Source organism: Manis pentadactyla, chromosome 16 (genome assembly GCF_030020395.1).
Source record: "Manis pentadactyla isolate mManPen7 chromosome 16, mManPen7.hap1, whole genome shotgun sequence".
Taxonomy (NCBI): domain Eukaryota; kingdom Metazoa; phylum Chordata; class Mammalia; order Pholidota; family Manidae; genus Manis; species Manis pentadactyla.
This window is the reverse complement of record NC_080034.1, coordinates 35,849,386-35,873,282: the sequence shown is the minus strand read 5'-3', so window position 1 is coordinate 35,873,282 and position 23,897 is coordinate 35,849,386.

Genomic DNA, 23,897 nt, shown 5'->3' with positions numbered 1-23,897 from the left:
CCTGCCCAATTTGCCAATTTACAGCTCTCCTTACAGTGCTTAAGTGGACACCTAAATACAACCAGGGAAATCCCCTAAAGTCATCTGTCGACCTTCACATTAACTCACTTTGTGATTTGTTGGTCCTATGTGGAAGTTTGCCCATTTCTCCATTTCCCTATTTGAATGTTCTTTCTGGAGTCCACTAGACCATGTCCACTACCTGGAGCACAGATAAGCTGAGTGAAGAGTATGGTCAGGATTTTGCCCAAGGAAAGCACCCTAACATGCTGGGCGGGACAGAAGGAACCTGGGTGCTCATTCCAATTCTGCTTCTAATGAATGATGTGTCTTGGGGAGGTCACTCTTCTCTGGGTCTCTTCTGTCAAATGGAAGGGGATGGTGGAAGGCACACACTCAAAAGTCTTAATGACCTCTTGCAGTAGCCCTCAGTGAGTCATGGGACATGAGAATTTACCTACAGCCTCTGCTTTCCCTCCTGCAGTTTGGGGATAAACTCTCTGGCTCCTATCTTAGGCAAACACCTTCTCTGGCCACTAGATCCCATCCCCTCCCACTAGCGATGCTCCCCACTCTCTCCCGCATCATCTCTTTATCCCCCTTTACTCAATCATTCAGATCAACATGTAAATGTATCTAAATACGTTACAATTTCACCCAATTTTTTAAAAGTCTGCCTTGACCCTAATTCTCCTCCAGCTTCTCTCTCAAGTGCATTTCAATCACTCCACAACTCCACCCAAACTTCACTTTGCTAAGGTTACCAGTTCCCTCCACATGGTTAAAACTAAGGGTCATCACTTGGTCTTCATCTTTCCTGATTGATCAGCTGATCATTCCTTCTTCCTTGAAACACTTTTGTCTCTTGGCTTCCAAGATACTACATTTTCTAGGTTATTCTTCAGAGTCTCCTTTGCTAGATTCTCCTCATCTCCTTCATCTCTAAATTGTGGAGGGTCTTAGGACTTGGTCTTTGTATCTATTGTATCTGTCTTCATTAATTCATTGATGATCTCATTCAGTCTCATGGTGTTAAATGCTGCCTGTTTTAGCCTAGTTTCCCCTAAAAACAGAACCTTAATAAAGGGTTTGCATCCAGGTAGTTTAGACAGGAATGACATTCCAGAGAGTAAAAATGAGGAAAAGGGAAAGAGAAGCACAGAAGAAAGGAAAACCAGTTGAAGAATGCATTACTGAGCTGACCACCACCAGGAAGACTGATGTTTTTCTCCATAGAACCTTCGAAGGAGATTCAGAACTGTCTATCATGGGGTACAAAGGGTCTGCATTTATCTCACCACTGGTTAAGTGTGGCTGCATGAGCATCAACTCCCCCATAATTCTGGGATTACATATGGAAGTGCTGAGTGAGTTTCCCACAGGTGTCCTACAGCCACTCTTGTTCAGGAAGCAAGAAGTGCACATAGCAGGCAGAGGGAGGCACCGTCACAGTTTGTATGCGTTGCAAATCTGGCCAGTATCAACTGCATTACATCAGCTGGAGGAAGAGGTGGAGCCCAGAGGATTGAAAGTGGTGCCTAAGAGATGTCTGATACATCATGCATACCCCGATGGCTCTCCTATTTCTATCTCCAGCCTTAAACTCCAGACTCATATATCCACTGCTTATACCATACTTCCTCTTGTTTGCCTCCTCAAAACCTGCTCCTTATAGTCTTCCCCACCTTAGTGAATGGCAACCCCATCCTTCCAGATGTTCCTTCCATCCAAGGCAAAAAGACCTTGGAGACATCCTTGAGTCTGCTACACATACAATCCATCCATAAATCATGCTGGCTTTACCTTAAAAATATATCCAGAATCTGACCACTTCTAACATCCTCTATTCTTTGTCCAAGCCACACACCAGCCCTCATCTGGATCACTGCAATAACTTCCTAATTGCTCTCCCTGCTTACTGACTTATCCTGTTACCCTACTCTTCACCAGAAGCCAGTGAACCTTTTAAAATGTTAAGTCAGACACTTGGCCACTCCTTGACATTCCCTTTCTGCTTCCCTACTTTATACTTTCCCATCACCCTTATCACCTTCTGACATAATATAAACACTTTGTGTGTTTACTTTGTCTATAGCTATCTTCTTTTACTAGAAGGACAGCAAGGATTTATCAATTTTGTCTCAAGTATCTAGAACAGTGCCTGGTGCATGGGGGGAGTACAATAAATATCTGTCAACTAGAGACCATCTAGTTTGAGCCCCTGTACTTTACAGATGAGGAAACCGTAGCCCAGATGATATGACCATGCTAATTATACTGTGAGGTCTTCTTTTCTCTTTCTTTTTTTTTTTTTGCAAGGCTTTCTTGATACTTCTAGTTCTGAATGACAGGTCTCCATTCTCAGCAACAATAATTGTTAGTTATTATTATGGATGTTGGCTGTCTAGCCAGTTTGAACAGCCATTTGTAGGTGAGCTCAAAGGAACCTCCAGGACGTCACTAGAGAATGATTCCAGGGCAATGGAACCACAATCACATGGTCTAAAGGGGGCAAGCAAGGAGGCAATTCCAGGTGAGGGAGTCTCTGTGGTGCACGGAGGTGCCTGAAGGAGAAAGTGAGTATTTTAGGTGTGGGAGAATCAAATGTAAGCAGACAAAATTACTAATCCCTAATAGATATCATTTTCTGCCCAATTCCTTGGAGTGGAATGGCAAGAGATGGGTGACTTTGGGTATGACCTAGATGCCTGAGTTCTGCTTGGCTATGTTCTAGCCATGTGACTTGGGCTAGTCACTTAACCTCTCTGAACCTCAGTTTCCTTATCTGTGAAATGGGAAAGATGATACCCACCACAATGAGTTGTGAGGATCACATGAAACAACACAGAAAAGTGCTGAGGAGAGTGAAAGAGACAAGCATTAAGTGGCCCTGGAGATTACGCTTCTTTGACAAGAATCATAGGGCTATGTAGCAAATAAGTGCCCAGGCCGGGCAGGAGAAAACTGTGACTGGCACAGAGGGTTGTATTGAAGAATGAAGAATGCTAAAATGCAGTGGCCAGATAATGGAGGACACTGAAGGCCAAGCTGAAGTCTTGGCACTGTGAAGTATGACGGGGTCTTGACCAAGGAACAGAGTGCCAGTGACAGAGAACAGAAAGGCCAGGAGACCAGTGGGAAGGAACAGCCTGCCATCACCCAGTCCCTCCTCAGGTCCCTGCACATCTCCCATTGCTGCTCTTGTCCTGTGGCAGGGACCAAAACGCGCCATCCCCACTCTCAGAGCTTGGCACAAGGCTGGTAAGTAGTAGGGCTCCAGGAGTGTTTGTTCCAGTCTTTATAACCAGGAGTGATGACTAAGGCAATAATTCAAATGTGTGATGATGAAAGCCCAGTGGGGATGCTGGTAGTGAGAATGGGCAAGGTCAAATCACAGAAAAGCTGGAGGGAGAGGCAGCAATTGTGATAATTTTTTTTTACATAGAAAATCAAGAGAAGGTGCAACCCAGGCTAAGAAAATATGGGTCTGAGTCCCAAGTCTGCTCCCAGCTCTGAATCCTTAGCTAATATTTAATCATTTTGTGGACAACTGTGATGTGCATGTCAGAGATGGGGGCAGAAAGTACACAAGGTCACATACGTGAACCCAAGCTGAGCATTTAAATACTTTGAATCTGAGCTTTCCACCCAGTGGGTGGTTGAGCCTTACTATGTCATTTGCCCTCTCTGTGGCTCAGTTTTTATCTAGAAAATGGGGATAATAATGCCTGCTCTACCTTCCAGGGGTGTTAAAAAACCAAGAAGATTGTAGAGATTCAAATGATTTGGAAACTGTCCAGTGTTTTCAAAATGTAAAGTGGTGTTAGTAATATGCTTATGATTAATTTCCACATCCTATTTAATTCAATTCTTCATTTCAGATTATGAGGACATTGGCTCTGAAGGCCCCAGCTAAGTCATTTTCCAAACACTTACATAGGTCTTGTTTTCCTTTCTCTGGGAATCAAAGATCTTGGGTGACTAGGCTTTCCTGCTTTAGATGAAGGTGAAGGGTGAATAGTCTGTCTGCAGGTCTGACAGGCAGAGCAGGGAAGGAGAATGCTTAAGCCAGTGACCAGCCCTTCAACTCCAGGTGCAGACCCTGCCTCCTCAGAGATCTGCCCCCTGCTGCCGTGAGGCGCTACCACAAAGTGCCCCACTTCTCCAACAGGGAAGAACTCCAAAGATTGCCCATCTGACTAGTAAATGGAAAATAACCACACGAGGGATTAGAGCCGCGATAAGAAAGACATTCTTCTGAAAGACACGGTAGCTCCAGAAGCCTAGGTTGTGCTCGACTGAAGGCATTTTGGCAACAATCATCAAAACTACAAACTCTCAGGCCCCACCCCAAACCTACTGAATCCAAATCTGCATTTAACAAGATCCCCAGGTGATTTCTGTATAGATTACAATTGTAAAGCATCCCTTAAAGGGAGGATCAAAGATGTGTGTGTGTGTGTGTGTGTGTGTGTGTGTGTGTGTGTGTGCGCGCGCGCGCGCGCGTGTAGGGAGGAGTTACAAGGCTTAAGTTGAGAATGCATATCTGAGACCTTTCAGGACCTACAGAAGGGGGTCTTGGTCCACAGACTTGGAATATCAAGGTCCCATGGACAAGGTCATCCCTACTGTGGCAATGGGTGAGTCTGGCTAGCCATCCTGATGCCCTTAAGTTTTCAAGTCATCTGGCCATTCCTTGCAATAAACCTGTGCTCCCCGAACATTATTACTCCAGTTACCACTTGGCCTCTGCTTACAGGACAAAACATTCTGGGCATATTGACGCAAAGATTCAGGTCCACCCAACAGACACTTTCCTCTTCGTTAACTAAACAGTATTAATCCTTATTTTATATATTAATAAAATAAAGTCAGATGAGGGCCCACTTCTGGACAATGATAAATTAACGTGGGTGATGATGAGACAGCCTTGTCCTGAGACAACCCAGCCAGCCAGCAGGCCTTATTCCACCTAACCATTCCTCATCTCCATCCCTCCGTCTTTGAATTTGAGTGATTTGACTCAGCTGTTCTCGCATCACTCTATCACTTATCGCCTTTGTATGACCAACTGGTAGTTTCCCTGAGGAAAGCCAAGGTCTGTAACTGAAAACATACGTGTTGAAAGGATCAATCGTGGGTGTGAACCTAGAAAGGAAATGCCTGCAATTAAAAGAAACCCAATTTCTTGTCGGAGGAGTAGATCACTGAGGTTTTGATACTGAAAAAACAGGAAGCAAATTAAACGTGGACCAGTAATGGTTAAGTGAATTACAGTGTGTGTGTGTGTGTGTGTGTGTGTGTGTGTGTATACAGTGCTGAGCAGCCATAATCCATATAGATCATGTGTAGTAATCTGGAAATTACTGATGATATACATTCTGTGACAAGAGTCCCAGCAGGAAACAGATGACATAATCGATTGGGAAGTGTGAAGAGTTTAATAAAGGGGCTATTTACAAAGGTGTAGGCAGCATTTGGAAAAACATAATCAAGGAAGCAATCTGAGGGAAGTGTATGGTGGAGGAGGTGGGGCACCGCAAGGCCCCCACCTTAGTCCAAGGCAGCCCCTTGACAGCTTTCTTGGTATCCTTCCAGTCTCTTCATTGTGCCAAAGGAAGAAGTGATTTGTTCAAACTCAGAAAGCTGTCTCCACTTCCAAGCTAAGCTTGAAGGGGTAAGTGGGGCCCTCTTAGAACATGGAGAAAGAAGAGCTGCATGGAGAGGTCCTCAAGGGTCCCCAGCCAGGACGTGTGGCCTTTGGTAGAGGGACTCAGCTAGTCTGCAGTGATGCAGAAAGGAGGGAGGTGGGGATGAAATATCCCTTAAACCCAACCAGGGGCCGGAGGAGGGCAAAGGAGCACACAGCAGTTTTGTGGAGCAGAGCAAGATGGAGGCAGTTGGTGAGAAAATCTTCAGCGGCCAACAGAAGCTATCCAGCACCACAAATTTACTGGGAAGGATGTGGGGGGGGAAACCGAGATGCAAAATTGTAGGTGTACCCCAAAGAGGTTTCTATGTATCTATACATACATTTGAAATAAGAAGGGAAATCTACACAAAAGGCAATGATCACTGTATGAAGGTGTTAGACAGTGGCCCAGGGATATTGGCGAGATGTAGAGTTGTTGACTTTCAACTACTGATAATGTGGCTACATTGCATTTCTAATAAAACACAATTAATGAAGCAAGCTGAGGGAAGTGTATGGTGGAGGAGGTGGGGCACCGCAAGGCCCACCCCCCCTTAGTCCAAGGCAGCCCCTTGACAGCCTTCTCCGCATCCTTCCAGTCTCTTCATTGTACGGAAGGAAGTGACTTGTTCAAAGTCGTAAAACAGGTTAGTGGCAAACTGGGAGGAAATCTGGGTTTCCTCCCTCCCCCCACCCTACACAGGTTTCCAAACTACCCTCACCTGTCCATTCATGTCCACACCACCCCCTGCCTCCCTTTCCCCTCTACTTCTCCTCTTCCCCTTTTCTCTTCTGCTGCAAATCCTATAGCAACCCCGATTTGAAGCAGCTAAACAGCCTCACACCCTTAATCTCACTGTCTGAATGATAAATCCTGAGGGACAGTTCACTCCATTCAACCCTTCACACTCTCCTTTGAGTAGCTGGGTGGTCTCTTCCGCCCAAGCTGGGCCTGCTTGCCCTTCCTTCCACTTAGCATTCCCCCAGGAGTCGAGGACTTCCCGGGGGCCAGGCATTTGCCTCCAAAACAATATCCAGATAGGACACGGCCCTCCCAACTCTCTTTCAGGGCCAGACCATAAAATAAAGCCGCGTGGGCCTTGCATCCCTGGCCAGAATCCTTTGTCTGGGTTGGAAACAGCCTGAAAAGATGAAAGGGGCTTCCACTCTGACCTTTTCACCTCTTGTTATCTTGTGCCCACTCCCTTTAGACTCTGAAGCAGACAGCAGCATTTTCCCATGGTCACTGGGGTTAACACCGTCTTAGCGGCCAGCGGAGAGAGGAATGTGAAGAATGTACCTGCCTAAGGGGCGATTATTTTCATCAAGGACAGGCCGAGATGGATAATGAGGTCAAAAACAAACGCCATCTCTTTCTCAAAGGACTCTCTAAAGAGAGGCTATTAGATATAGTTCATTAGTTGGGGGGGGGGGGTGTAGAGAGCTCCTTTTTAGACTGCTGCTTGAAGAGAGTTGCAGGCATTTTGCCAAGTTTAGATTCTTCTCCAAGTCAGTAGGGAGCTAAGTTTACACTCAGATTCAAGCTTTTATATATCTGAGTTTCATTCAGGTACAGGCAACAAGTGACATTCAGGACTCAAAGGCAAGATCTGTAAGAGAATGTGTTCTAGTGGTACAAGTGGGGTCCACAGTAAAAAAACAGTATCTGGAAACCGGTTTTGGAAAACTGATGAATCAGAGTTTATATCTAAAATTATATTCATCCTGTGTTAATAACGTCTTAATAAAAGGTCCCCTTTTGGTTGTTATCGCCATGATTCAAGCACTACCTTGAATTCAAACCCTAACTCCCCATCCCTTACCCCCAGAGTTGATCATAACTTGTAAACTGTGATTTTCACTTCTAAATCCTTTCCCTTGCAAGTCCATCCTGCATCCAACATGGGTTCATTTCCTTAAACTGAGTGTATCTGTGCCCTAACCCCAAAACGTTCCCTGCTCCCCAAGGCTGCATGTGAAAAGCTATGTGCTACCGTGGCGCCCCAGCAGGTACTCTTCTCCCTTCCCTTTTTCTTTCTATTACTACAAAATGAAGTGCAAACTCCCTAGATGGCACTTAAAGCTCTCCAAAATCTGAACTTTATTAACTTTCCATCTGTGACACTCCCCATCACACACACCCCATATTTAAAAGTCCACCTTCCGGTAACGACCCCATCTTGGCCAACACGGTCTCAAGGCAAATGCCTCGGGCAGTAGCGGACACACAATAAACCCTTCTGAGTATGTGTCACTTCTTCTTTGGGTTTAATTTTCTCATGGGAAAAAAACAACCATCAGAACTGCAGGCTTGGTTCAGCTTATGTAGAATCACTTGTGGGAGACAAGAGCTAGAGAAAACCAAAGCCAATGTGTGACCTCCCAGAGTGCCCGCCGCACAGGAGGGGCCTGGACATGCATACACAAACACACACTAAAGAAGACAGCACACTCCTCCAGAGAAAAAAAGAATTTTACCAAGAAAGAAAAGAACAAACTTGGAATATAGAGTGCAGTGATTTAGAACAGGGGCTTCCAAAACTGCGGTAGTGCAAAGTCTAAGCCACTGTCTCCTCACCTGTGACATGGTGTTAATATCTACCTCTTGGCCTTGTTGATTAGAAAAGGACATGTGAATAAAGCACTTAGCAGACTGCCTGGCACACATGTCAGCTTTGAGGAGGAGGATGATATGGACTGATATCTGCAAAAATTATTCTTTGCAGAAAAACGCAAGCTGGCTCTGTGTGGAACATGCTGGACTCCAAACTCCCTGATCAGGCTGAGCTCACTCAGGCCTTTGTACCTTTGTTCCAGCTCCTCTCTGGGTTTGGAATGTACTCTCCTCCCCTTCTCATATCTCGAGATTCCGCTCAAAGGACACCTTCCTGGAGAGACCTTCCAGACCAGCACCTCACCCCCAGCCCAGCAGAACTAATTCCTACCTGCATTAAGGCACCATAGCCCTAGGACAGCATTTCTCACATTGTATAATAATGGTTTGCTTAGGTGCTGATCTCCAGAGTTAGAATATTAACTTCTTGAGTATTAGCTTTGGAATTCTCCATGTCCAGCACAGTCCCAGATCTAACTTGCCCACATAGGTGCTCAGGAAGTGGTTGTGGAAGTAATGAACAAAGGAATGGATTGTCCCTGAGGGTACCTACAACAGGTCACACCAAATCATCCCACCCACCTAGCCTCTCCACCCTCACACCCTTGGTGAGCACCTGTTTGAGAAAATCACCACTCTTGGATGATCCCTGGGACCTAAAGGAGTATTACTGTGTTTTCAGCTGCTGGCCTCCCCCCCACCTTGTGTGACCTGCTGACCAGATGGAGAGGCCACAAGGAACATGACTCAGGGTGGTCAAGATAATTTAGTTCCAAAACTATAGAATTCATTTGTAAGGTAGTACCCGGCTGCTCTAGGAAATGTCTGCAAATTGATCTGTGAAATGTTGTTTTTCAGTACTAACATGGTGGGCATGCATCCTCTTTAGTCCTAGGAAGCGCAGAAGAACAAAATGATAACAGATTAGTTTGAATTTTTGTCCAGTAGTCATGAAAGACAGAAATGATCCTGGTTCTTCTCCCTATCCTGAGCCCCAGTTCAAGTATTCGTTAAATTCAAGGGTTCAGTCCGTAGTCTTGGAATAGGAAAAGATACTGGGTCCTCACAGGAAGGAAGCCAGTGACCTCATCTTGTTAGTCCCCATCACATACAAGTGAACAATGGGCCACAGCCAGAGGTTCAGGGCTGCCTGAGAGGTGATGCAGGAGGGCAATGCCAGAGAGGTAAAGTAACGAATGAAGCTCGGTTTTCAGTCAGATTTGAGTCACTTTACGGATTTATCACATATTAGCTATGGGTATTGTGGGTAAAATTGTAATATTTCCAGAATATCTCGCCTGGCTTTAGTATATCTGCATATCAATAGGTGTTCAAAGGTGGAGAGAAGTATGGCTTTAGGGCATTTGCATCATTCCTCAGGGGTGGAGAGTTCATCTCCATATCAATGGGTAATTACCTGGGCAACCGAGGGCGTGTCTGAACCTGAGACGTGAAGGGGAGGACGCTGGCTTGCTCCCCGGTTTTGCTGTTGCTGGAACAGGAGACGTGGTCGCACTGCAGTTTGTAAGCAATAAACAGGTTTTAAACTTTATTTCTCCCTTTGACTGATTTTGGTCTTTAGAGGTATTTTGCCCAGGGATTTCCTTTCCCCGGATTTACAGGAATACACAAGTATGTCAATCTCTGAGCCTCAGTTTCTTCATCTACATAACGGGGATGATAACCTGAGTCTGAGGATGAAAATAGAATTAAATGTGACAATGTAAGTGCGCAGTACCCTGCACACAATGAGTGACTCCTCAATAGAAGAGAGTGGAATACTAGAGATAATATAAGCTGGAGTAGAAGGGAGCCAGTAAGTATGCAGAAATTAGGGAATATGTATGTTTGTGGGTTGGGAAGGTAGGGGAAAAAGAAAGATGGCTGCTTTGGATGAATGTTGGTTTCCAAAGGCAAGGGTCAGGGGAGGGACTGAAGCAGAGAAAGTAGGTGTCAAGGGAAATGGATTAGTCTTGCCCCAAGTCCAGGTGTTATCTATCCACCTAACAGGCCCCACCTTCTTACCCATGTATCCTGCCTTGTCCAGGGCCCCGCTCCACTGATCTACTAGGATCCCCCAGGGAGCCTAGGACAGCCACTCAATTATGGTTTTTTATTTTAAGATCTGAAGGGAAATCTTGGACATCGTGAAATTCCATCATGTCATTTTATCAGTGAGGGAACTGAGGCCTGGAGAGAGATTAACTTGCCTAAGGTCATTATCCTAGTCCTGTCTCTGTCACTAGAGTACTGTGAGGCCTTGGGCAAGTCATTTCCCCTGCTCTGAGCCAGCAGTTTCCTCCTCTGTAGAATGAGGGGTTTACAGTATTTGGAGATCTAAGTCCCCTTCAACTCCGACTTTTGCTGTATTAAAATAGTGGTTCCTTTTCACACCCTCAAGTTTAGACATTAGATTCTTCAATCGCCCTTTCCCCCACACCTGTCTCACACACATAACTCAAGAAAACAACATGTCTGGATAACTTTTGAGGTCACTTAATTTTAACCAAGGGCTAGTTTTCACCAGGGCAAGAGAGTGTCACACAAAAGAAATGGCCGGAGGAGGCCAGGGGCTCCCAGGCGCTTGCCCAGTGCACCCAGCCCCTGTGATCACGTCTCTGCAGGCTCCTAAGAGCTGGCAGTGCAGTGAGGATAAATAAGGCCAGTGATCGCCCCTTACATGGCCATCCCAAGGCCGCCCGGAATCCCTGGGATTACGCAGCCTCCTGGAAGACTTGGAGCAAGTGCACATCACCTGCTGCCCCCACAAGTGTGCCTGGGCTTTTGCAGCCTCCGTCTTGTGACTGAGGAATTTTTAAATGGAAGCTCTGAGCTCACAAAGAAGAAAATGTCTCCCTGATGTCACACAGTTGCTGCCAATTCATCAGCTCAAGCTAAAGGTCAGAGAGGGGGAAGCCACTGCTCCGGGGTCCTGTGGCTGCTCCCTCAGATGGGGCTTCCGTTCCAGCAGGCTGGCCGCCAATCACCCGGGCCAGCCAGCCACCAGGGCCAGCCAGGGAAGCCAAGCCAGGGTTATTTGCATTTCCAGGGCATGCACAGAGGCAATCGTAGCACCACTTAGCTGCTTCTGCCCTTCCCTGCTCAGACATTAATCAGTTCATCCTCCCCGCCCTCTCCTGCCACCACTCTTCTGAAGATAGTCAGGGAGGACCTTGGAACCTTGATACAATGCTGTCCTGAGGGTCCTTCCCTGAGATCACTTCAGGGGTAAAGCCAAATTGCACAGTTTCTTTTGGTATTTTAATAACTAAATGAAGTGTTCAAAGGGCAAAGACTAGGAGTCCCACTGCATAGGGTGACAGGGTGCTCCCACTTCTTCCTAGTAGTGTGATATTTGCAAGTTATTTAATCTCTCTGAGCCTGCTTCCTGACCTGGAAGATGAAGATAATGTTTACTTCATAGTGTTTTCCTGAAGATTCAGTGTGAAGCACTGGTACAGAGCCTGCCATGTAGTAAGTGCTCAATAAATGCCAGCCTGGAACCAACACATCGTGCTATAATTGGACAAGTTGCTTAATCCCCCGAGTCTTATTAATTTCCTGTGAGGATTCAATGAGAGCAAATATAAAGCAATTAACTTAGCACCTAGCACTGGAAAAATAAATGGTGGCTGCTGGAACTATTATCTCCATCAGTCATTGTGACTTGTAGGGAAGGCCCAGTGTATTCATTATAAAAGCACCTCTTCGAAGTCTCACAAACTCCTTGGTACTCTACACGTCGTAATCCAGAGTTAAAGAGGAGATATATAAAAAACAAGTGTGTGGTCAAACATGAACACAGAAAAGAATTTTTAAATTAGTTTTATATATTTTTTCTCTTTGGGGAATGGTTTTCAATTCTAGGCTCTTTCCAGGAAGAGGAGAGTGATGAAAGAAAAAGTTAGGTGGGAGAGAAAGGATTAACTGGGGTGACAAGGAGACAGAAGATGGAAATTGAAGTGATGTCAAGGAGGAGGAGGCTGAACTGAGTAATGAGAGAGCAGTGGGTTTCTCTAGAATTGGAAGGGAGTACAGATGAGTTCTCTACTTCAAATGTAAAGAGCAGACTTGGAAAGAAAATGGCAAAACAGCCACAGCATGCCCTGAATTGTTCTTTGTGCCAGCGCATGCTGCCTGCATGTCTCCCTCGTGGGCAGCCTCAGCACCCCCCAGACACAGACTCCTGCAGTCAGGGGTGGAGAAGGCCACCCCTTCCTACCCATCCTGCCTCTCTTTCACTCCTCCGGACACAGCGGAATTCTAGGTGATGCTTTCCTCTCACACCATCCCTGCAGTCCCCAAACTGGGGGAGGCCCTGGCAGTAAACACCTCATTCTCTAGGGCTGCCCTGCTCAGCCCTTTCTGACCACTCTTCCCTCTTTGCCTTAAGACAAAGGTGTTCAAGGTTCTTGGTTTTATCTTTCCACGGGGCATTAATATTAAAGACAAGATTTAGAGGTTCAACATAAATATACTACATTCTGTAAACATTTCTTGTGCATATACCTAATCAGCAGGCACTGCTCTAGGCCCTTCCACTTTCTCACAAATGTCCTGTCAGCTGTGGGTTGAGGCATCAGTTTTCCAGATGCTTCAGTTGGGAAACCTTGAAGAATCACAGTGCATGGCTCTCACCACCCTCCTGCTCCTCAAATGCATGCAGTGATCAAGTGTTGTGAGATTTTTCTGTTTCCCATACATGCTTCTCCCTTTCCATTTCCACAGGGCACCTTGCCTCAGCCCTTCCTTGTCTGTCATTCTTGGGACCTCCTTCCTGGGAGCCTCTGCTTCCAGCCTTATCTTCTAACTTATCCTGCACAACTACATCTTCAGAAGACCCCTTCATCACATTACATGCCCCGCCTCTCTCCCATAGCTCCACATCATTCAATGGTTTTTCCCCAGGTTTCATTCAAGGTTCTTTGACCTAACCCTCTCGAGTGGGATATATTCATAGAGCCCTGCCTTACCCATGACAGGACTTTCAGGGAGGGAAGGAGGAGGGAGTCTCAGGGTACCAGTCTGACCAGAGGGCTGTGTACACAGGAGGGCTTAGTGCATTGTGGCTGGAGCAAAAAATCTGAATTATAGTCAATGAGGGCAGCCAAATTCCTATCTGGGAAATCAGGGCAGTCTGAAGGGTGAGGCCAAGTTGTAAACAGAATGAGTAATGAGGTCAAAAGCTGGTGGGGACCAGAATCATGTCTAGATGCAGTTCAAGGAAACGGAAATGGTACAGGACTGAGGCTGTGAATCGAATTATAAGAAGGTACTAGAGACCTGCTATGCTGCTCAACGTGGATGGGGGTAGAAAGAGCAGCCCTGGAGAAATCTCCTTTCCCCTGGCTCTGCTCTTGGATTTTTCATGTATGTGTATATGCCCTGTCTCCCTGCTTCTCTAGATTTCACACCCTTCACAGGGCCCCAGCACTGCTGAGTGACTAGTCCAGGGTTGCATGGTGGTGGGTGTGGAAACAAAGCTCTATCTCCCACCTAATAGGGGATGTGCTAGGGAGGCCAGCTTAAACTCAAGTTCACAGGTTGGCAAATAATTTCACATCTCCAAGTCTCAGATTCCTCATCTGTAAGGTGAGGATAATACTACTACTTCATAATAGTATTATATAATAATAACACCACTATGAGGATTAGCCAAGCAAATATTTGTGAAACACTTAGAACAGTGCTTGGCACATAGTAAAAGCTGTATAAGTGTTAGTTAATAAAAATAAGGTACTCAGCTGGTAAATAGGGCCAGTACTCAAAGTAAGCTCTAAAGTCTTCAGATCCCTTCACCACTAAGGTCAACAGCAGGTTATGATGGACTAAGCTAACTATAGGATTGTCAAAAATTAATTTTCATTTCCACTAAGAATAGAAAAACATGCCGTGTTGGCTTATTTTCCTTGGGCACACAGGAAATATCACTTGAGTTACTACCTTTACCTGTTCTTAGGAAACCACTAAGAAATCCAGAAGGACCAGTTCAAATAATAATGCCTATCCCAAGTGTTATAAACTTTGCAAAAAAAAAAAAAAAAGCCAAACCTAGAAAATGATTGTGGTATCAAAAAGGAACCTCATGGATTCCAGAAGCTCAGTTTAGTCTGGCAAGGTTCAAGGCTGCAGCTTACACTGGAAAAAGGTGGCAGAGAGCAGAGGAAGAAACTTTATGTTTATTCTTTACAAAACTTTTGTGGGGGGGAAGGTGTTCGGAAAGGAGAGAAAGAAGAGAACGTGAGTGAATGGTTTGTAAAATGAAAAAATGGACTCAGTGTAGTGTTACAGCTCAGTAGTAATTCAAAGAAGATGGTGCAAAAGTCTGTTTGCTTTGGCAATCTATCAACCAGAAATCTTTATTAATTCAACCTCTCACAAGATTATAATATGGCACTAGATGTTTGAAAATGATGACCTTGATAGACTGCAAAACCCTAAACAGCTTTCTGAAACAAGAGAAAAAAGTTAAATGATGCATGGTGTGCTTTGTGACAAGTGTGTTCTATTGCATTCTGTTTTTTCCAAAACAAGCAGTATTTTTGTCATGTGTAGTACATGGTGATATATATGCCATCTAATAACTTTCTACCCATATCATGGTATTAGAACACCTTGCCTGATTATGGTTGGTATCAGGGTTCAATCCGCATTTTTTTCTAAACATGCTTTCTCATTGCCTGCTTCCACATTCTCACCCCTGTCCTTTAAGTCTGTCTCTGCCAGAACTCGACCTGATGGTCCTCCGCTATTATTGTTCTTCCCTAAATAGGGGTGTGTCCCTGGCCTTAGGAACCATTTACCCTGCCCGCAGGGGTTCACACTTCTATTTCACACTCTGGTGGAGGTCCTGAAGTGGGTGCTCTCTTTCTCATAAGGCAACAAGGAAGGACACTCGCCTGAGTAGAATTTTTAAAATACACGCATCTCTTGGGAAGTGCCTCGGAGAGGGGGCCGGAGACAAGTGTGGTGTGGAGCACGTGGCTTCACTAGAACAGAAACAGATCCTGCCAGGACCGCCCCGGGGACACCCGAGACACAAAGCAGAAGTCAGACTGTGCCCGCAGGGCCCGGATCCCTCACCCACAGAGGAGGTACTCCCGCCTCTTCTAATTACCTTCCCATTCCTCTTGCTCCCCTTCTCAGCCTGCAGTTCAGGGCTCTGCATACCACAGGGGTTAGGCACAAATAAAATCCATACATGGACTCCACTCTCGGGTCACAGAATTGGTTAACAACTCAGGCCGAAGATGGCCCCCACTCCCACCTCCCTTCCCCACCAGGAAAACTCTGCTGGTAAACACCAGTCACTTAGTAACACCCTCAATCAGACGCGTTTGGACTATTATTCATCACGAAGAACCTTAAACCAACTTCATCTTCACAGGCCTCCCCCCAGAACAGAGGAAATTCCACAGCTCTGATGTGATGTGAAACGTGATCTGCACGCCCCGGCACTCTCTTTCGCACTCTCCCCAGCCAGTTCCCAAACTGGGTTTCCCGGGCCCCTCTCTAGCAGCCCTCTCCCGTTAGCCTCCTCCTCCCTGCCCCCACCCCTTCCCGCTCCATTTTACACACTGAAACCTGATAGGCTGGAAATGTGCTTCTTTCATCTTCCATTTCCCACATCCTGAAAGTCTGTAGAGAAGGAGCCCACCCAGATAAAGGAATTCCAAGTATGTGCACCCCCTCCCCCTTTAGCTCCATTCACAAAGCAGATTACTAATGGCTGGAGGCTCCAGGAGAGGCCGTACTCCCCTCTCCACCCCCCACTTCCAAAGAGTTTACTCATTCCCCGTCTTTATTCCCCACCAGCACAAAGCCTAAGTCCACAAGCCTAGAACCAAAAATTAACTTCTCCCTGGACTCTGATCCTGAGAAAAGCTTTCAAATTTCACTCTGATCGGGATTACAACGGATAGGACATTCTGAGTGCCATTCATCTGTGCCCTCTTTAGCATTTCTAGATAAGAGGGCTCTGGGAAAATGCGCGCTGGATCAGAGGGAAAAGATATAAATGTAACTTGTGATGTTTCAAGGAGACAGGCTCATGTCTTTAGGAAAGATCACAGACTGTTCTAACCCAGAGACATTTCCTTCCAGCAGAAATTGTTTCAAGGCTAGAGGAAAAAGATGCTTTATTGAGGGGATAGGTAGAGAATGTGTGTGTGTGTGTCTGTGTCTGTGGAAGGGGGTTCTGGTAGCATTTTTGTTAAGAAATTTCTTAAGTTGAAATATCCTTTTATAGTTCTTCACTACCCGGAAATTAGCAGTTACAAAACATGCCCTTGGGTCAGCTCTTCAGCTGTCCTATCCTGAGTTGTGTCACAGAGAAACAGAGGGCAGGGAAAGCTTCTCTGACCTCAACCTTAAAGATTAGGAAGTACCTCCCAAGCATCCCCTTCCATTAAAGATGATAAACTATCCTACCCATCCTTCAGGGAAGGTGTGAAAGCTATTTTGAATCTGTACCATCTCTGGGATAATCCGTTCCTTGAATTTACTAGTCACTATGTGAAATAGGATTTCCTGTTTAAAAGAATGCTCCCCAGTCCTGGTATTAGGGAGTCCTTTTAGTAGATTGTTAATCCATATTGTCTTTGCAACTCAGGATAGTTAGCTAATTAGCTCATTGCATTAGCACTGGACCAAAAATATGCTAACGTCTGGGCACATCTTAGTGGCTGGGTCATGCATTCAATAAATCTAATTATTACCCAAGAAGTCTCATGGAATTCCAAGAAGAATTCTTGAGGCCAGACGTGGAAGATACAGTAATGATAAGAAATAACAGACTGTAGCAGAACGGCCATATGGCAGCTCCTTAGAGTTCCCCTATGGTGTTGAGGAGAAATCTGTACTGTAGCTCCACTCCAGAACTGGCCCATGTTTGCAATCCTCATGTAAGTGCAGCCTGCTCCTGATACCAACTGGTAACAGGCTCCTACATGGGCTCAGCCTCCTCGGACAATAGCTGTCCAAAACAACATGCTTGATGCCTGCAACTTGGAACAAGCATTATTCTCTCTGAGTTTCAGTTTTCATATCTGTAAAATACTAATCTTTGTGAATCAAAGCATGACCCCAGACGGTTACAAGGCTTCACCTGGGAGTTAGCTAGAAATGCAGCATTTCAGGCCCTACTTCAGGCCCCACCCCAACCTACTGTGTTTGAACAGAACCCCCAAGTGATTCCTGTGTGCAATATAATTTGAGATGCTCTGGCCCTAGACTTGGGATCTCTGAGACCCTCTTCCTAGTTCTGAAACTGTCTGAACTCATTAAGTATTTTCCAGGGAAGATTTTCTCTGATAAATGGTTTTTCTTCTTTCTTATGCCTCCACTCTTGGCACTGCCTCCCCTACCAAGGAACTCAAGTTTTAGTAGTTTTCGCATCTGCAGGCCGAGCTTGTTTAAATGCAGATTCCTAAATACCATGAAATGCACTAAGTAGGACCTAGGTGGGGCCAGAGAATCTGCATTTCAGCCAGTTTCCTCCAGATGGTTCTACAGGTAATCCCTGGATTACATTTTTTTTTAGAACTATTTATAACAGAACACTTCAAACATACAAAAAGTAGATCAAACAGCAATAATGAGCAATTGTATTTCAAAACCCAGCTTCAACAATTATCAACTGAAAGCCAATTTTGTTTCATTCGAATAATGTTTTTGAAAAACTTTCCCATCTAGACTTCCCCAGTCTTCTCAGTTCTATTCATCTAACTGCTCATAGTCCCTTAAGGCTCAGCTTGTTCTCCTGGAGTGCATGAGTTGTGTCATATAGTCTTGGAACCCCCAGTATCGAACACTGTGCCTGGCACATACGGGCACTTGGTAAATGAATACAATAATACACTTTTTAAAACCTTAAAGTGAAATATAAATTATGATCTACCTGGGTGGTTTAAACTGGAGGTAAAAGGGATTATTTCTCTCATTTTTTTTCAACTCTTTGTCTGTGAATCCTTTTTCAGTTAGAGACACTAAGGCATCAAAACGCATCTTACAAAGTTAAAGAATCAGGAAAAAATTTCCGACAGTCCAGGCTGACATCCCTTACTTTCTGATCTCAACATATTATAAAAGATGTTGTGTTTCTGTGTGTGTGGTAAGAGAGAAGGTAGGAAAATACCTCTGGGAAATAAGGATATCGTCTCATGGCCTTTGTTTTACTCTCTAACCTAGTAATAAATCTCTTAAAGCTCCTGTGGTATTCAGAGTATCCTGTACATTGCACGGTCTTCCCATAGTTGTGAAAGGAATTCAAGTTTACTAAGTGGACAGAGTGCTGATACCCTAAAGGCACAGTCCTGCCTTTTTCACCTATTTGCTTATTATAAAGGCTAAATCTGAGAACTTGGATGGGTATGCTGTATAACAGAAGTGAGAGTGAGGAAAGACAGGACTAAACTGAGAAGCGAAGTCTGCAGTTCCAAAACTCAGCACAATAATCAAGGCATAAAGCGGTAATTAGGCCTGATTATCATGCAAGGCAACCCTGGTTAAATTGGAATGTAGCCGGAGAGACGAAAGGCTGGATGGAGACTTTGCTAGGCTGGAGACTTGCTTTGATGTCTGCAGGGAAGGTTGTGTTTCATTCAGCCATCCAACCAACCAAAAAAATGTTGCTGGAGCAATATGAAACCTTGGAAAATGCAGCATACGGCAAGCTCAAGTGGAGAACAAGTGACTGGGTCCGAGTTCTGGGGAGTCTGTGCGTGCGTGTGTGTGCGTGCTACTTACATGGCGCTTTTCTCAGACAACGGATCCGGCCTCTTGGATCCGTCAGAAAACAGAACAAGGTAGAAGGAGCACACGCTCCGACTATTAACTTCCCAACCTTAGCGTAGCAGATTCTCAGGACAAAGGAGAATGTGCCTAAAATCGGGGCAGACTTTTTACCTGCTGTGGGGAAAAAGCAAAGAAAATAGAGATAAATGACTCTGTGTGGCTCTGAGAGGCCCAGAACTACAACAGATGCAGACAGAGTCTGCTGAGGCTGCCAGCGACCACAGCTTTTATACCAACTGATGTAGGAAGAAGAAAATGAGCCAAGGAAGTAGGTTAATCTCTCAGAAAAACACAAAATAGGTAGCAAGTAGCATTTTTACACCTTTCACTCTTTAATTGCTTCAAGAAACCCAGAGCTGTGAAGTACAAGGAATTCCTTTTGTGTCCTTACCTTACCTCTCTCCACCTTTTTAGGAGTAGCCCCTGTTCTAAAATATCGTTGTTCCCTTGCTAATTGCTCAGCTAGGTGCACTCCCCATACCAACCTACAACTTTCATTTCTATGCAAGGGACTTTGAATACATGTTGGTATTGGGAGAAAATTTTCACTAAATCACTGACAGAAACACTGGTTTGTAGTAAGATGTCATAGTGTTACTGTTTTGCCTATTCACAGGGTACTCACGATAAGTAGTGTTAGGCAGCAAAATAGGTATGAGCAGGGTGTATAGAGAACAGGGTCAGTAAAGCCCCCTAGAAAGGATTCAGTTAACCAGTTAAAACCAGAAATCCAGAAAAGACTCAGAGTTAATGAGTTAATCAGTTAAAGCTCAAAAGGTCAAGAGCAACTTGGCCTTGAATGTTTGAATATTCCCCAGATAAGGAAAAGTATCTAAGCACAGCCCATGTCTTAATTGTGTCAATTAGATCATTCCACTGTAAGATTTACTCCAGCCGGCTAAAAGGCCCAGCTATAAACAGCATAATAAAGACAGGGGGATCCCATCTTAAAGCCAAAATTATATTTTGGAAAAACAAAAACAAAAAACAGGAAGTTTAAGAAGAAAGATTCTTAGCGTACTCTTTAGCAAACAAATAACTCTGCCCACCTTGGAGAAAGGGCAGACAGTCTTGATAGACTGATATGCTCCTAAACCTGGAAGCTGTTATCCTAGGAGGGGACCAGAGCAGTAATTTCTTGTGTTAAGCTAATTTTGCAGAATTACCTAGAGGACTGATAAGAAACTTAGTGTCTCATCAGAGATACTTGAGACCACTTAACAAGTCCTAACCAAGTCTTAACACCCCTAACCCTTTGTCACATTCCTGAAAAATCCTTAAAAGGGGGAACCCCCAACCTTTCAGGGTGCTTTTCTCTCTCTTAGGTGGTCTGCACTTTCTCTCTAAATAACTTTAAATAAAACTTACTCTGCTTCACTACTGTGTCTCTGCCCTTCAATTATTTGTCGTGCAAGGACTGAGGAAATACACAACACCTCTCTCCCAACAAGTAGGATGTGCAATCTTGACTGTGCACTAAGGAAGTCCATGAAAATACAAAATTCTTACATGGGGAGACTAAATGCAATCTCTCTTTCTTAGGGATTACAAAAATAAAACCCATTTACTACTATACCATCCAGACACATAGTTCAATATTTCTTTTCAAAAGGGATAAAGTAGTTACTGATCAAGTTATCTTGAAATTGAAAGAGCATGTATTACATATCCAACATATTGCTCCTTGGGCTTATCTCAAAGTTCTCTGCATTTGCAATCAACAATCCACAGAATCAGCTTTTTGCTGTGATTTCTTCTGTACCCTAGTTTACTCTCAGAAACTCTATAAAATAATAATATGTATTTACCATAAAGGAAAGACCCCACAGATTAATACAGATGCAAACCTTCCACTGCATCTCTCACTATTGATATTGCTACTATACTAAAGAAATTGTGAGTGAGGAATGATGCTTGGACGTGCCAGCCTGTTCCTTCTTCCCCAGTGTCACTTGATTTAAGAGAAGCTCTACTTAATCCCTTCTATAAAACTCCCTAAAATTACTTAATGTACAGCATGAATTTAGGATAAATAAATTGCACAAGATTGAAAATACTCTCTCAGCTATCTTATTTCGTATAATTTTTGAAATGAATTGTGGAGTTTTGTTTTCACTTAGCATTAAACAAAAAGAGAGAGAGGAAGGAAAAAAAAGAGTCTTAGCAGCTGTGTATTTTTCTTTTTTTTAATAATAAGAAAACAGCATTCCCCAGAATTTCCAGTAAAACCCGTAAGATTTAGGCAGTTCTTCCCTAAAGTATGTGTGGGATGCTGGGAGCTCCCTGGTTTTTCCAGGCAACCCCGCCCCCCGCAAAACTCTCCACAAAAAAACAAAAGCAGATGGGCTGCATCTGAACGAATCAAACTCCCCAGGGGCCGCAGCTCTCTGCTCTAAATGCTAATAGAGTGAGTAATCAGAAACCTACATTTGGTAAATTATTTATCTTATCTCTGGAACTCAGCAAAGCATTGAAGACAGCAACTTCTGTGGAAAGATGTTGTTGGTCAAGAATTCCAGCTGGAATTTGTACTTTTACTAGAAAAGGGAAAAGTTCAGAGACCAGGGTAGCTCATGAAGCAATAATTTTTTTTTTAAACGACCAAAGACAAAGCCAAGGAAAACTGACTTCACAGTTCTGTGGAACAGGTCTGGTTCCTAGTTTGTCTCAAGGGCTTTACAATCCATCCGTATTAGGGTAATGGCAAGGCAAACCAATAGATCACAAGGATTCCTGAAGCTTTGGCAAGAGTTTCCCCGCACGCCCCTTCTCCAAGGTTCCCTTGCAAAGGGCAGCCAGTCAGAGTCATCGGAAGCAGTGTGGTTCTGAAATTTGAGCTTCCTGAATCAGAACCACTTGGAGGGCTTATTAAAACTCTGATTGCTTGGCCTTATCCCCAGAATTCCTGATTCTGTAGACTTGCTGGAGTAGGGCCTGATATTAGCATTTCTGCATTTAAACAAGTCCTTGGGTACAAACCTGTTGCTGGTCCAGGTACCACACTTTGAGAGCCACTAGCCTGGAGGTGGGGCTCTTTCTACAACCCAGTTGGGTTTCTGTAGAATCTATTCATTCTCTCTCAAGGTGAGGTATGAAAATTTGGAAGCTTAAGGGCTGTGACTGGGATTTTTAACAGTGGAATTAGCTCACCTAATGAATCGTAGCAATTTCACATATTTTACAAAATATAGTAACTTGATAAATCAATTCCAACCATGATTAACATTATGCGTAGAATGTATACACTTGTTTTGTGTTCCCCATAGTCCTGAGCATTTTTGAATTCAATAGAATTAAGCGAATGAAAAAGTAAAGGTTTCATTTGAATAACTGTGGTTGTATAATCACATTTATATTTATAAACACATTAATGTTTTTGTTTTTGCCTCTACACAACTTCGTTAGGTCATCCACATTGTGAACTTGAATCTGTGAACTTGGACTGAATTGTGAAATAAGGGGAATCCAAATGATTCCTTTCCCTTTGCTTCTTTGCTTCAAACAGCAAATATATTTGGAGCACATATTGTTTATATGGATAACATACAAAAAATATAAGACAGGGCACTGAACCTAAAGGGAGATGGGACAAAATAACATAAAACACGTGAGTTAAAAGAAATTCCCCTCCTAGTGTGGTGGCCAGATAATGCTTTTACACAAGGAGGCACTTGAGTTGGGGCTGTTTAAAATCCTTCTATGACTTCCTATCACCCTTCAGATAAAATTCATACTCGACAGAATGGCACACACAGCTTTTTATGATCACCTAGGTTACCTGTTCAATTGGATTTCTCTCTACTCTGTACTGGGTCAACGAGGTGAAAGTCCGTGATAATGTGAATTTCAGATGAACTGCAGTTGACAATTAATCCTCTAATAAGCACCCTCCCCATTTCTTAAATGGGGGCTGACTACAGATCTCTTCGGGGGGAGTGTTGTGGAGGGCGACTGGGAAATTACTGTCTACTGATCACTCAGTCCTTTGACTGGTTAATTCCTCTCTTCCTGTTTATGTTTCAAAGCCCACATCAGGTGCTACCTCCTCTCTGAAGTCTTCCTTGACCCTAGAGATCAGATTTGGGGGATAACAGAGCTTTCTTTGCACATTTTGTCTCAACTCTAATCACTGTAGAGTAAGTGTTTAACTGAGAGAGATGTTTATTAAACGCTTGTGAAGAAAGGAGTCAAAATGGAGAGGCATTGTGTAAGTAAAAAGAGGTGGAAAAAAACAAGTCGCATGCTGGGGACAGTAAGTTCTATCCTGCTCTTACCCTCCCCTCACACCCATAGGGAAAGACATGCAATTTTGAGCAGAAGATCTCAGAATAACTGGGCCTCAGTTTCCTCATCTGCAAAGCTGGGTTAATGACAGGACTTGCCTCATAATGGGGGGGAGGGGATTATATTAGGCACTTAGCATGGTTCTTAGCCCACTGAAAGGGTTCAATAAATGTTTAGCCATTATTTGCTGTATTAGATTAATTCTATGCTTTTACGGGGAGTGATAGTTTGCTAAAGTGGTATTTCACAGGGATGTAAGTAATTGGGATCAAACCTATTACCCAAGTTTGGTCCCAAAATCCCTGAAAGATATAGGTGGTACTTCGGGGCTTTTCTATATTACTGATGAGGCCAACAGTTGAATAGTCCTTTCCGGGACTGAGACTAACGCAAAGAAGGTGGTGACAAGGGGTGCAGTTGTCTGTCTCCATAACAAAATGGCTTCATGGAGAGAAGCTGCTTTGTTTTGAGTTCTCCAGAGGGCACTATTACGACCAAATGAAGGGAAGTTAC